This window comes from Nuphar pumila, chromosome 17, assembly GCF_984573655.1.
Source record: "Nuphar pumila chromosome 17, dmNupPumi1.hap1.1, whole genome shotgun sequence".
In the NCBI taxonomy this organism is placed as follows: Eukaryota; Viridiplantae; Streptophyta; class Magnoliopsida; order Nymphaeales; family Nymphaeaceae; genus Nuphar; species Nuphar pumila.
Genome location: NC_143265.1, coordinates 61,559,513 through 61,575,633, shown reverse-complemented (window position 1 = coordinate 61,575,633; position 16,121 = coordinate 61,559,513).

Sequence of the window (16,121 nt, the reverse complement as noted above, 5' to 3'; positions counted from 1 at the left end):
TTTATTCCAGCCTCTATTAATCAGTCTGATTCCTGGTGGACTCATGCTAGCCATGAATTGATGATGATATTTTGGTAGGCTTTGGGAACATGCAGATGCGTTGGCACTAAGATGTTGTGAGAGCATCATGAACAGTGTAGTAAAGGCACTACTGACGATGATGATAAGTGGAGAGGGACACACTGATGTAAGAAACACGATGGGTAAATGCTCATATAAGTGAGTGGTGGACAGCAAGTTGCAGGAGGTACATATAACAGTGGTACAATGATGTGAGTATAGGTGAAGGCAATGTGATGGAAGTGTGCTGTAGGTATAGATTGCTTATTCTAACAGGGGAATGAAGATATATTTGAAGGTTTGCAGCTGAGATGACATTCAGCTAATGGAGGTAGATGCAAGTGGCTGAACAAAGGTGTAGCAATAGATAGTGGATGTTGGGAAGATGCAAGAAACTTAAATGTTGAGATAAAAAAAAATGAAGGTGTGGGTGATGATGATAACAGATGCAAAATGATTTTATATATATTTGTTCACCACACGCACCTATGTGCACATGCTAATACGCATATATCAGCACATACATAAAATTTCAATACCCTTGCTATTCACTCAGCACACTCATATATACAATATGCTCAAACCCTGTCTCACAGTTCATTCTCACAATGTTTAACTCACTGTAATGACCTAAAATTTTTAATACACAGCACAAGAAATACTTTACTCGGGACAAGCATATTTACTTCAGCAAAAGTGGAGTTAATTCATTTGGATGAAATCAACACTCAATTTAACACAGTGAATCCATGATGTTTTCACACACATTCAATTGCTTAGAACACGTACCCCATTTAACAGGTAGACATAATGAACAGATAAAATTCTAAAGTGACCCATCAATTCAATTTTACGAGTAAGCACAGGGAAACTCAGCTATCTGTTAATACCAAACACGATATTCAATTAATGAACATAGGTATATGATCAGCCATGAACAGATAAAATCCTAAAGCAGTCCAGCAATTAACTTGATCTATTAAAACACTCAGCCAGTCAAATGATTTTCAATCACAATGATCAAAACAATTGATTGACTGTAGGTAGCCATTGGTATTGAGATGCCTAACCTTTTATTGAAGCAGGACCTCCACCAGAGGATACAGCAGCAGAAAGATGAAAATTGTTGTAAACTAAATGATTTTTTTTTGTGGGAAATGTGAGATAAACTTTTAGAGGCAAGTCCTGTACTAGTCTTCGGAACATCTAAGGGAAGAAGGCATTATTCCAGTAAGGAAATAAGGTAAGGAACACCCGAAGATCTTGCTGTAATCCGCCGTCAAGCTCCAATGCCTTAATGAAAGGATCTGAACCAATGAAAACCTTGTTACTGAAATATGATTATGCAAACAAGCAAAAAAAAAAATGATCTAAGACAGGTTGTGGCTTCCAAAAGATCTGGCTCTAGAGAGAGGAGCCCATTTCTGAAATGTGTATTCATGTAGAAGCATTGTAGCAAGTAGCACCTTGATTTAGCCAAACCTGCAAGTGACTCATTTAGGGAACGAATTTCATCAGTTGGATCAGGACTCAGTCAAGTAGTTATTTCTGAAATCTTCTACCATAAACCAGACTTCTCACGTCCCTTAACAGGAGGTAGGCTAAGGTCTATGACAGAATGAAATGTATGGATGAGACCTCCATTCTACTAAACAACTAAACCATACCTTCTGTAAGCATGATCAGATGGATATCTGATAAACCACCAACATCTAACTTAAACCCAATAATCTGATGAATGGAATACACGCATCGGATGGAGTGAAGATATTATATCACGTGCCGAGCAACGATACTGCTACATTGGCATACATCGTTGTCCTTCCTTGGACTGCTTTCAGCAGGAAATCATCTGCTAATATGGACTTTTGATCTACAAAACCATTGCTTTTGAAGCATTCTTTGGCGTTGCTTCCTGTGTTTTGGAGTTATGGTGTGTCGCTTGGGACAATTGGCATCATTCCGGGGGATCAGAGTATCAAAGTATACATCCAGATGGTGATCAAATTTCATAAAAAGGGAGGTTGGAAATTGAGGTATAAGCAAGAACTCGACGGTCACTAAAGAAGTCAGAAAGGGAATTGAGAGCAACAGAGAAAAAAAAAATGAGAATTAAAATAACAAACAAACAAAAAAGAAGAAGCAAGAAAACCGAAAATCATATGTGGTATAAGAACTAAAATAAAGAGGAAGAACTAAGAGAAGATAGGATGTAAATAGAAATCACGACATACATATATGTAGAAACCACTGAGATTCAATGACAAATCGTAAGAGAAAGAAAGAAAAAAAAAACGATATTGGAATACCTTCCATTTGCTGTAGCATTAGGGGAATTGGCATTGCTATCTGCAAGCCAACCCTACCTATTATGCTCTTTGTAATAAACAGTAAACTAAAAAATGAGAAAGAAAGAAAGAAAAAAGAAAGAAAGAAAGATAGGAAACGAAATTCCATGGAGAAAGCGCTATGAGCAAGAGGAAACACCTTTTAGAAGGGGAATCGATACTTACTGCGATTCCGCTGGAATTCTGAAGGATGGAACCGAGGCTTCTCCTCTATTGTAACGGATTCTCTATTGTAGTTGCAAGAACTCTGGGGAAGGAGCACCGAAAAGGAGGAGTCGGATTGATTGTTGGCGTTCCTCAATACCGTTAGAAGAGACCCCCCCCCCCTTTTGCTGAAGAGGAAGAGAAGAAGGAACGAGGAAGAGGGGAGGAAGACGGATGGAATCGATGCAGGTGTTAATGGATGGGGGATCATTCCCTTCTTGCGCCTATCTTATAGAAAAAAAAGGGGGTGGAAGAAGCGGTTAGGGATTTGAGGGTGGAGATGAAGGGGAGATAATCGGAGGGCGATGAAGAAGAGATCGCACATGGGGGTGTTTGGTGGAAGCTTCGTGAAGGAGGAGGAGCTCGGGAGACGGTTGCATGCGAGTTCGTTGGTGATAAACGAAGGAGGAGGAGCTCGGGCGATCGAAGGGTTCATGGAGGCCATGGAGAAGGTTTCGGTGAAAGAGAGGGGAGAAGCCGTAACCCCATCCGATTTTTTTTACAAAGACTGAAACCCTAAAAAAAAGTTTTAAAAGGGGTCCTTCAAATTTATAAATTTTCGAGAGGAAGGCTCGTTTACGAGGATTTTTTTTTTTCTAAAAAGGGTTTTTCTTAAAGAAAGGTTTTTTTAGAAAGAGGTTTTCAAAAACCGAATTTTGTTTTGACATATATATTTTTTTTCCTTTGTATTTTCCATTTTTTTTTGGCATTTTTTGAATGAAATTTTAAAATTTACGAGAAAACGAGGATTTAAACTAAATTTTTTTGTATTTTTTAAAAAAAAAATATTTACAAAAGAAGGTTTTCAAGGCTATTTTGGGGAAAGTTTTTCAAAAATGGGTTTTGATTTTGGTTTTGAGAAAATATTCGAGTTTTTGAAACTCGAATCGAGAAATACAACGTGATGGATCCAAACGGATGTTGGATGGACTGTCCGAGCTATTTAAAAACTATTTTTGGTATTTTCTGTAATTTTAATTTAAAATTTGGACAACGAGACTCAGATTTGGATCTTTTATCTGGATCCGGATCCGAAATTGAGTCAGATCTATGAAATGAATTTAATTTCAATAAATCTTTGAGAAATAAAATGGAATTTAGATTTAAAAACTGACTCAACTACCCAGAAAATGAAGATAAAGGGCAAAAGGGGGATGTTTACAAACTTTTGAAAAAATTGGGGTGTTCACAAATGCCCCTCTTTGCTACTAAGCCGGTAAGAAACCGAGCTTAGTGACAAAGATAACACTCCAAATTTTAAAAATGCTCCAGTCAGCAGATCTGAACTGGGTTAGGAAGATTTAAGGCTTTTCAGGCTTAAAGCCTCATCCTAAATGGCTCTGGGGGACGAAATCCTCGAAAATGATATGACTGAATAGATAGAAATGAGAAAATCGTGATGGGACTTTGAGTGAAGGTCCCGAAAATGGTGAAGGATTTTGATCAAGTCACATGGGCGAGGCGAGATCAATCTTTTGGAATGAGTCGGGTTTAGCCCTTAACCTGGATGGGACGAAGATATATCGAGATAATTGGGATGGGGAAAGGAATATGAGTGGATTTCGATGGGACATTTCTGAGAGAAATGCCTCATGAGATGAAACTCTAGCATGATCCCTTCCTGGATGGATATACAGAGCATGGATTCCTCGGTGGGAGGAAACCATGATGGGACTGGAGGAAAACACCTCGTCGAAACGGGACTCAGGTTTAACCCAAACTCGAAAAAGGAAAATACCTCGAAGCACAAGGTTCAGGCTTAACCCTTATCCTAAAAGGGACGACCATACAGAATCCTCGAAGAGCGAGAAAAACTGTGATGGGACCTCTAGACTTTGCACAACAAGTCCAAGAGGGGTTTGCAAAAGGATGAAAATGGGGGTCCCTAAAGCTTGCAAAGGGGTTGTTCTTGGGCGTCTCATTGCTGAGACTGAAAATAGCTTTTGACAATAACAGGCCTTTTGCAAAAAATTCAGGTTTAACCCTTATCCTGAGCGGGAACTATCTATGGTGAGACAGTGGGGAAATACAGAGAAGTGTGCAAATCTGAGAGCGCTCAGATCAGACGGAAGGAAAAGGACTTTTCAGTCCTAAGGAGGGATGACGTCAGGATATGTCAAAACGAACATCAAGTTCACACTTCCTTTTAGGAAAACTAGGAAATATTGCCAATAAGATGCCAAAAACTTGTAGTTGATCTAAAAATGATTGAATTATGCATGAAAGTATCATCTCTTTCTACCTAGAGTACTAGCTTAAAAAAGGGCTAACTCTGTAGAATCAAGAATCAAACTCAATTTTGTTACTGTTGAGCTTCTTTAAGGAGGACATCAATTTCCTTGATATGAAAAGGAGAGGAAATATTCTTAGCCTCATAAAAGCAATTGAGTGAAAAGATATTGATAAAAGAATTTCACATAGATAAAGATGGTTTCTGGCAACTTCGGGCAGTTTGATATCCTGGGCGTTTCCCATGATGATCTTTTTTTTTTTTTTTGCACTCTTTTGAATCATGGAATTTTCTTGGGCTTTTACATCATCCTTTATTTTGGAGATGTCCTGACTTTTCTCTCTTTTCCGAGGAAGGGTATGTCACAAACTCCTTCATCTTGGAGATGCTCCGATCCTTCTTTTTCTTTCTCAGGAATTATGCTTGATGATATAGGTTCATTGGGTTGAAATCTCTGGATGATAGCAGAAATCAAATATCTTTTAGGGTTTGTTGGTAGGTTCACCGCATCCACCTTCATCTCGACGGTGATCTGAACTTTCCTTGGAAGGATCCGTCACAAACTCCGTCATCTTGAAGATGTTTCGAATCTTCTTTGGCCCTGAGGGTCTACTCGCTTAATTCGCCTTCATCTTGACGACAATTGAGAGATCCTTTTTGCGGATATTTGATTGCAGCTTAGCTTGGATGACTGAGGAGATATGGATTGGGTAGGTTCTTTTTACTGCCCAGGATATTTCCACTGTCTTACTGCCAGAAGAATGATCTTTAGGAATATGTCATAGCTATGATCAATATCAACTCATTTATGGCTTTTCAACATCATTGAATTTTTCCTTTGCTGGTCATATCGAAGATTTTTCTTCATCCTCTTGGTTGACCAACAAAAAAAAGCTTGAATTTTGTTCTCATTTCTCCAAAGTCTTGCTCTTTTGAAGATGATACTAACGGTAGTTTGAGATAATTCTTTGTGCGATGAAAGCTTTGAGACCAACAAATGACTTTTGATAGCAAATTGGCAATGTATTCTAGAAATCCTTGATGAAAGAAATTGCTCGATATCGAATCGACACGTCTGTGACAAAATTCTCCTCTCTTTTTTCCCAAAAAGAGAGACTCAGACTTAAGCCCTTACCTGAATGGGAAGTTGGAAATACTCCTCTCTTCCCTGGAAGAAGGTGTTTGGAAAACGGAACTTTCGAAGAGAAATTAAGTTTTCGTCAAAACTCCCTATCTCTAGGCTTCACTTATGGAAAGGCGGCTGAAAAACAAAGTTAAGAAAGTGTCACAGAGGAACGAGTCCATCACACTCTCCCTAGAAGAGGGTCCTCTATGAAGGGGTTGGCCAAAGATGAGAAAAATGGGGGCCACAAAAAGAAACAAGCTTCCGTCGAAGCTCTCCCTGGAAAAGGGGTTCTTTTGTGTAAAGTTGGTTGTTGTTTTGCAAACTGTTCGCGAAGAAAATGAGTCCCTTCAAACTCTCCCTGGAAGAGGGTTCTTGCGAACGAAAGATGGCTGCATGCGAAAAGAACGAGCTCCCTCGAACTCTCCCTAAAGAGGGTCCTTCGCAAGAAAAGACGATTGATTTTTTTTTTTGATAAAGTGATGACCCGAAGGTCGAAATTGAGAATTTAGAGCTTGAGTTTTGATGAATGGTTAGTGCAAAGACTGAACCTGGAGGGCTAACTGATCAGTCAGCCAAACAACTAACACGAGCGCTAGATGTACCAGCACTGGATTTCAAAAAAAATGCCCCAGTACGAGCGCTGGGTTTTCGAAAAATGCACACCAGTACGAGCACTGGGTTTTCGAAATGCATACCAGTATGAGCACTGGGTTTTTCAAAAGGAGGATTTGAAAAATGAGACCGACATTCGAAGATACTTGAGAATTAAGCGAGAATGATTGCCGGTGTTTCAGGATTATCCCTTATCCTGAAGGGGAAATTCAGGTTTTGTCCCTTAACCTGAAAGGGAAGTTCAAGGAGAACTCTGCTCCACAAGTGAGCATTAGACTGACAGGGGAAATTCAAATTGGAACTTCGAGAAAATGAGGATATACAAAAGTGAAATCCCAGTCAGGACTTGGTTTAAGAAATGAGTGAGAATTGAGTTTGAAAACTTGAATTCTTGACACAAATCGATTTGTCCAACACGAGCATTGGATTCAAAAGGAAGTTCAAGTCGGAACTTGAGACTTCAAAAATAAGAATATACAAAAAGGAAAATCCGAGTCGGAACCCGGTTTTTAAATGAGTGAAAATTGAGTTTGAAAAACTCGAATTCTCAAAACAATGATTTGTCCAACACGAGCATTGGATTCAAAAGGAAGTTCAAGTCGGAACTTGAGACTTCAAAAATAAGAATATACAAAAAGGAAAATCCGAGTCGGAACCCGGTTTTTAAATGAGTGAGAATTGAGTTTGGAAAAACTCGAATTCTCAAAACAATGATTTGTCCAACACGAGCATTGGATTCAAAAGGAAGTTCAAGTCGGAACTTGAGACTTCAAAAATAAGAATATACAAAAAGGAAAATCCGAGTCGGAACCCGGTTTTTAAATGAGTGAGAATTGAGTTTGGAAAAACTCGAATTCTCAAAACAATGATTTGTCCAATACGAGCATTGGATTCAAAAGGAAGTTCAAGTCGGAACTTGAGACTTCAAAAATAAGAATATACAAAAAGGAAAATCTGAGTCAGAACCCATTTTTTTTTTTTAAGAGAGATAATGGAAAAACGAAATCTTGAGTCGAAACTCAGATGGGAAGGAAACGATTCCAACCCGGAAGTCGGAACTCGAAGGATCGACAAAAGCATGAATAGATTTTGATGATGAAGATGAGAGATTTATTCAGGATCCTTGACCCAAGGTGGCCTAAGACCAGAATTTATTTATGATGACTTCAGTATTTTCCTCTATCCTGAGAGAGTATAGAACAAAATTTTTAGGTGATTTGAAGAATTTATAGGAAATAATTCAGGTTTATCCCTTAACCTGAAGAAGAATAAATGGAGAAAAATTTAAAGAAATTTATTGAAAATTTATTTTGAAGAAGAATTTTCACGGGTAGCAGCGGTGCTCCTATGAGGGGTATCAGGATTATCCCTTATCCTGGATGGGAACACCTCGGACAACGAGGGTCAGGTTTTTCCCTTAACCTGAGGGGAAAAATAAAAAGAATACCTCATTGAAAAGAGGCATCAGGTTTATCCCTTAACCTGAAGGGGTTTTAAAGATAAAGAAATAAAATTTTAGTAAAATTTGATAGAACTTAACGAAATTCTGACAAATTGATAAAATTGACAATAAAATTTGATTAGTTAAAAGAAAAATGAAATGAACGCAATTTAATAACGATAATCAAGTTATCAAAGAGTTGGTAAGATTTTTAGAAAAGGATTTGTCTGATCCTGCCTGCATTATGATGAAGGAAGATAAGTATAGATCAAAATAAAATGCCCCAGTATCAGGGGGAAGAATGTGAGAATTTAACAGAAGAATATTGCTTTATTTGAAAAGACTTTTGAGGAGTACAAAAGGCTATGATGAACAATTTAAGTGTAAAATCTTTTCAAATGTAAAGCATTAATAAGATCGGGCAGTTCCACTCCATCTGCGTTGATCAGACGATGGGAATTGCGAGACAGCGCTTCCTTAACCACATAAGAGCCTTCCCAATTGGGTGACCACTTGCCCTTCGGCCGATGCTTGAGATGAGCTGTTGATCTGAGCACAAGATCATTGACTCGAAATCTTCTCTCAATGACCGATTTGGCGTAGTGCCGAGCTATCCTTTGACGATAGGCCTGAGCGTGTTCCGCTGCCTTGAGCCTTTTCTTATCTAATAGATCAAGCTGTACCAACCTCTGTTGCTGATACTGATCAAGCGGAAGCTCGATGAGCGATGCAAACTTGAATGCAGGCTTCTGAACGTGGAGGGGTAACACCACCTCGGTCCCGTAGATGAGCTCTGAAGGAGTAGCATTGGTCGGGGTCCAAATGGTAGTTCGGTATGCCCAAAGTGCATCATGCATCTTCTCGTGCCAATCACGGCCTGTCTCCACTGTTCTTTCCAGAATGCGGATCAAAATCTTGTTGGTGGCCTCAGCCTGACCATTCCCTTGAGGATAGAAGGGAGCTGAGAAGTGGTGATGAATCCCGAACTTCGAGCAGAAAGTCTTCATCTTCTCATTCTTGAAATGGCTGCCATTGTCTGACACAATATCATGTGGGACGCCGAAGCGGCAAAGAAGATTTTTATGGATAAACGAAACCACATGTCGGCCTTCTACTGTTCGTAGAGTGACAACTTCGACCCATTTGGTGAAGTATTCTGTAGCTGCGAGGAAATATCGGTGGCCATTAGAAGCCGAAGGAGTGATCGGACCGACTACATCAAAAACCCACATTGAAAAGGGCCAAGGAGAGACCACGGATTGCAAGTATGCGGCTGGCGCAAGAATAGAAGGTGCGTGCATTTGACATTTGACGCACTTCCTTACGAATTTATGGCAATCCTGCTGCATGGTTTTCCAATAATATCCCGCCCGGATAATTTGCTTGACGAGTGTTTGGTAGCCGACGTGACCGCCACAAATTCCTTCGTGTGCTTCTTGGACAATTTCCATGGCTTCATCTTTATCTAAGCATCTGGCGTACTCAGAACTGAACCCCCGTCGGTAGAGAACATTGGCAAAGATAAAATAACGGGCTGACATGCGCTGAATCGCGTGTTGCTTCTTTCTTGGCATTTCCGCTGGAAATTTACCAGTTTCAATGAAGTTTTTGATGTCTTGGTACCATGGCTTCTCTTTCTGAGTGACTTGACTCACTTGCTCAACTGGAATGTAGGCAGGTTGATCAAGTCTGCCGATCTCGAAGGAACGACAGGATTCACTATCTTTAAAAGACAAAATAGAGCCTAAGCAGGCTAGGCCATCGGCTATGTGATTGTATTCTCTCTTGACATGGTTGAGCTGAAACTCTTCAAAGTTGCCTATGAGAGCTAAGGCAATCTTTTGATAAGGGATCAACTTTGAATCCTTGACTTGCCATTCAGCATTAACTTGACTGACAACAAGTAATGAGTCGCCGAAGGCGTGTACTCTCTTGACATCAAAGTCTTGCAAAATCTTGAGGCCTTGTATTAGAGCTTCATACTCGGCCATGTTATGAGTACATTGGAAGTCGAGTTTGAGGGAATAAGGGAACATCTCCTTTTCAGGAATGATCAACAAGATCCCAATTCCTATACCAGTCATGTTTCGGGCTCCATCAAAGAATAGAGTCCAAATCGAGGATTCCTGAACACTTGTTATCGTCGCAAAATTTTTCCCGTCTTCCCTTCCTTGCGGAAGAGAGAGGGAAATGCTTTCGCGATTCAAACTTGACCGGATTTTGGAAATTGTTTTAAAATACTCGCCTCCGTTTTGAAAATTACGGGAAAATCCATAAGATGGGGCTCGACCTGTCGGTACGAGGTTCGACCGTTCCTGCCGCCTTTAACAGGGGTAATCGAACCAAGGACCAAAATTGTGCTTGACTTAGTGAAATTATCAAAATTGTGTTCTATCCTAAATGCACAGAGAATTCAGGCATGTGCTATGAAGTTTTGTAAAATGTAAGTTGGAAAATGTGATGTATGCTTAGAAAATATTTGGAGTTGAAAAGCATTTCTCAGGAAAAGATGGAAATCAATCTCTCAGGAAAACTCAGACGAAGAAGGTTTGAAAATCTTGAGAAAGTTTATAAAGACTTAGAAAATCTTGAAGAGATGAGAATCTCAAGAAAATCTTGAGAAAGTTTATAAAGAATTAGAAAACCATGAAGAAATGAGAATCTCAGGAAAATTTTAAGAAAGCTTAGAAAGACTTGGAAAACCATGAGGAAATAAGAATCTCAGGAAAATTTTAAGAAAGTTTAGAAAGACTTGGAAAACCATGAGGAAATAAGAATCTCAGGAAAATTTTAAGAAAGTTTAGAAAGACTTGGGAAACCATGAAGAAATGAGAATCTCGGGAAAATGGAAGGAATTCTTGAGAAAAGATGAACATTTAAAAAGGAAAGCACTTGTTGGGAAAACTCGGACTTTGAGAATTTTCTTAAGAAAAGGATAGAAAATTTATAGGAAAATTCATTTGAAGAAGGAAATTTAGAACTTAGGAAATTGAAATTCTGAGAATTTTATCTTTGAAATATCTGAAAATCGATTTTTGATTCTTGAGAAAGATGAAAATTCCTTTTGAAAATGAATCTTAAGAAAATAACTTTTTAAGGAAAATCCCAGGAAAACTTTGATTTGGGAAATCCAACTCCGAATATCATCATAGTTTCTTGAGAAATCGATTCCATGAAGTGAAAATCTCTTGAGAAAATCATGAGAAAACAAGTGATGCAGATGATTTGAATGAATGAATGCAGTTTGAAAAGATTTTCTGAAAAATTTGTTGGAAAAATGTGGATTAAGCCAAAGTAAATCCTTCACATATTCTGACTGTGGTCATGAATATATTCAGGGTTTATTTGAGTTAATTCACAATATTTTGAAAACATTGGAAATATGAGGTGCATTTTCAAGATAGCCTAAGAGTGTAGGCTCAATGTGACTGGTAGAGAGATGATGGATCTGGGTTTCGTCCATATTCCGACTAGGGCCGTAAATATAGACTCCACCGAGTTCATCAACTCTCTAAGAGTTGGTGCACGTGCCATTCGTGTTCATCCACGGTGAATTTTGAAAGATTGAGATGTATGCATCATATAATCAGGATATTGCCGAAAGCAAACTATATGAGATGCCTCCTAATCTAAGCGGTAAAAGTAAATATTATTCCAAAGTTTACATTTTGTTGTTACATCTCTGACGTGAGTCAAAATGAAATAAAAATACATAATGAAAAAGAATCAGCCTCCTCCAAATTTTCCTGCAAAATGAGAGTTAGTACCAGATAACCAAGGAAATTGGTATATATATATAATATATACAACGAAGAGATATACATATATCTATATCAAAATGCTAAAATTGGTGCTAAATGACATGTAACAATGAAGAGGTATTTATAAAAAAAAAAATAGATACATGGATACTAATATATAGAAATAAGTGCACATAAAAGGGGTCCTATGTAAAGATAAGTACATATATAGGTATATATATATATATATATATGCATATATACGTATACATATATACGTATACATATAGGTAGATATACATAGATATACATATATATATAGATATATATATATATAGATATATATATACATATAGTGAGAAAATATACATGTTCATGGAAATTCTACATAATGGGTAGAATCAGAAAACAACAGATATACACAGTTTCTGTAGGCGATTTTACACAGCCGCAGTTACCAAATTACAACATATTTCTTAATAAAATCGGGTGTGGAGCTTCTCTATATATCAATAAAGAAGCGTGCAAAAGTTGGCATAAAGATCATGAACGGATATGGATATATCCGTTCATGAACATAGTCGATTTTCTAGACTGCATACCTGCAGAAGATAGTAAATACAACACCTACGTAATGTGCAGGAAATGCACTGTGGGATAATGGGCTGTTTCAAGGATATTGTGAAAGGGGTGTAGAACAACTAAAAAAAAAGTATGAAAATACCAACGATAGAAAGGACACGCAGCAATAAAATTTCAGAGGCAGATGAATCCAAAAAGCGGTATGCAGAAAACTAAATACAGACCAACCAAATGAACCTTGAACAAAGAAATCAATTGCATGACAGAAAGTAAACATGTAATTAGAAAATGACAATTAACGGGAAATCAAACATTTCAAAACTGAGGAAATTCAATACATGATACTGCGAAAGTAAATGAACACAGAAAAAAAAATAAAAAGCAAAGAATTGACAAAATCAGAATTACAGGAAAATCAATGTTAATCTGGAAAATAATTGCAATGTAAAACAGAAATTAAAATATTGGAGCTATCAGAAAATCAAAATGGAAGCAAACAGGAAATTTGGAAATAAAGACAGGAAATTCAGATTAACAACAACCAGGGAATTTAGTATTACAACAACAGAAAATGACTTGAAACAATCAAGAAATGCAAATCTGGAAATGAAAGACTGAAAAACAGGAAATTACTTTCAAAACTGGAATGTGAAATAACTAAGGACATAAAACAAGGAATGATGTAAAAACAGGAAATCGTTTAACAATTAGAACTTGAAAAACTGCACACAGTATGACAGCACAAGAAATAAAATTTTGCAGAACAAAATGTCCTATAGCGAATGGAAAACACAGTAAAATCATGATGAATCAAACAGAAAAAAAGAAAGAAAAAAAAATCTTCAACTCAACAATCGAATAGATACGAATCAAAGGAAAGAGGGGCAGGAAAACCTGAATGGACAGATCGATGGTACTCAATAGCCAACTGAAGGGGATATGAATGATGATGCTGGGATATTTTATGAGATCAGGAAACACCTCAAGTTTAACTAAAATATGCAGAGATGTAGCACCCTGCTGTTAAATAACCGATGAATGAAAAACAGAGCTACCGATAAAGGGGTAAAAGGAAAAAGAAAAAAAAAATGATGAAGAGGATGTAGCCAGCAAAGGAGTTGAAATTTTTATCGCATGATGCTTATTAATACTGCTTTCTGCAGATTGATAATGCATATACTGCGTTGATGACAGTGGGAAAACAATGACATCTATAAAGAAAACCGAAAATTTAAGGAATCGAATACTCAGAACAACAAGGAAATAAAATAAGAAACTGATCTGAAGGGAAACAAAGAGAGAATGACCCTCACCTTGGGCGAATACAGATTATGTAGGAAAGGTCCTTCCTCTGTTTGTTTATTTGTTTGTTTTTGCTCCCAACTAGATTGAACTCCCTGAATGTTTCGTTGAGAGAAGATGGCAGCGGGCTGGGCTGAATGTGAACACGCTGGATTTGTTTTGTCGCTGAGCTGAGTTTACGGGGGAAGGTATTGGATCGTCGGATGGGCTGAAATGGAGAGGCGGAAACGCGGCTTCACGCTGGGCTTCCTGCTGGCTGGGCTGAAGGAGATGCAGCCACTTGCTGGGTTTGTTTCAATGGTGATGGAGCCACTTGCTGCGGCTTGGCTAAAGAAGGATGATGTTGGGCAACCTCACGATTCAGAGCCCTCTCCTACAAAACCCAAAAGAAAACCAGATTTCCATCCTCCTCTTCGTGAATCCTCTGTCCCTTTTTTTAAAAAAAACTTTCCCTTCTCAAAAAAAAAAATGCAGCACTTCCCCCATTCATGAGGTTCCGTTATAGTTATTTTTTTTTGAATTTTTTTTTAAACAGCCGTTTCAAGAGAGGCGCATCTTTTTTTTTTTTAAACTTTGGCTTCATTTCCCTAAGTTTTTGGCAAAATTAGATTTGTTTCTTTAGGGAAATTCGGCTGTGCCATTTAAGGCTGCCTCCTTAAAAAAAAAATTTATATAAACAAATAAATAAAAAGGAAATAAATGAGAGGCTTTTATGGAAATGCCACCTCAATCCACTTTTAAAATCCTTTTGAAAATAAAGCTTTATTTTGTTTTGTAAAATCTTTTATTTTCAATTGGGGTGCCACATGTGTGTGGGCCCACTAAAAAAAATTAAATAAATAAATAAGAATTTTAAAAAGAAAAATTTGCAAATTGGTATGAACTTCGGGTGGGTTCCGCTTGAGAATAAACAACTAACCTAAGAGTCTGAGTATGATGCTAGTTCAAAGGCGGGTCCCGCTCTATTTATTTGAAGATACGAGATAAAACATTATTTGTTTTTTAAGAATTTGGAAAAATTGGGTTTTCAGGGCAAAAATATGGATAAATGTAAAAAAATTTGTAAAGAGATTTAAAATCTTTTGCAAAAAGTTTTGAGATAAAATCTTTAAAATCAATATTCAAATATCCAGATTGTTTTTCTTGAGAAAATTTTTGTAATTCAAAGTCCTGGGGGTAAAATGGGAAAATTTGGTAATTTTGAATACCCAGGGTTTTAAAAATCAATTTGAAAAAGTTTAAAAATCAAATCTGGATGGACAATCAGGAGTTCTGGATCTCAAACTGACATGCTATGCAGTGAAATGATGCAATGCTATGCAAAGACATGTTCTATGAAATGTCACTTTGAGCACAAACTTGGAAATTCTAGCTTTTTGTCTAGAAAAAGGATTCTGAAATTTTGCAATTTGAAGATGTCTCTGAACCTAAATATAGAAATTCTGAAGCTCAAGAATGAAATTTAGGACTTTCTGCAAGGTTCAATCTTGGAAAATAACCATTTTGCCCTTCATTGCTTCTGAAGAACTGAAATATGATGATTGAGGGCGATGTCAAGAAGGTGAGTGAAAATTTGGGGTGTTTACAACACTGCAAATGCGATCATCAGGGAAATTATCTTCCGCTTTGATCTCTTCTGTTAATGGGAAATTTGCCAACTGATCTGCGATGGATTGACCTTTGACTGACTTCTGAGAAACATATTCCAAATCGTACTGCATTAGTAGGACTTGCCATTTTGCAATCCGTCCAGTAAGGAAAGGCTGCTCAAGGATGTACTTGAGAGGGTTAAGTCTTGACAGAATTTTGATCTCTGAGGCCATCAGATAATGTCTCAGCTTCTGACACATCCACACTAAGGCTAGACATGTCTTTTCCATCTGAGAATATCTCTTCTCATAATCGATGAAAGTCTTGCTGATGTAGTAGATGACATTCTCTATTCGGCTGCCTTCCTCGTACTGTGCAAGAAATCCGCCACAAGCATTATGGTTGACGGAAATTTACAAGAGAAGCGGCTTTCCAAGTTCTGGTGGCTTCAGAACTAGTGGGTTGAGAAGATACTACTTGATGCGCTCAAATGAGAGCTGACATTCTGGTCCCCACTCAAACTTCACTTCTTTTCTCAGCAAGTGATTGAAGGGCTCACATCTCATGGCCAAATTGGAGATGAAGCGTCGAATTGACTGAATGCGGCCTTGAAGGCTTCTCACCTCTTTAAGATTAGTGGGAGACGGCATATCAATGATCGCCTTTGCCTTGGCGGGATCTACTTCTATGCCTTTCTTGCTTGATCATGTAGCCAAGCAGCTTGCCTGACTCTACCCCAAAGACGCATTTTTGTGGATTGAGTCTCAGCTTGTAGAGAATAAGTCTTTCGAAGACTTGGCCGAGAGCATCAAGATGATCTTCTCCTTCTTTTGATTTGACCAGGATGTCATCCACATAGGCATCCATGTTCTTGTGCATCTGGTCA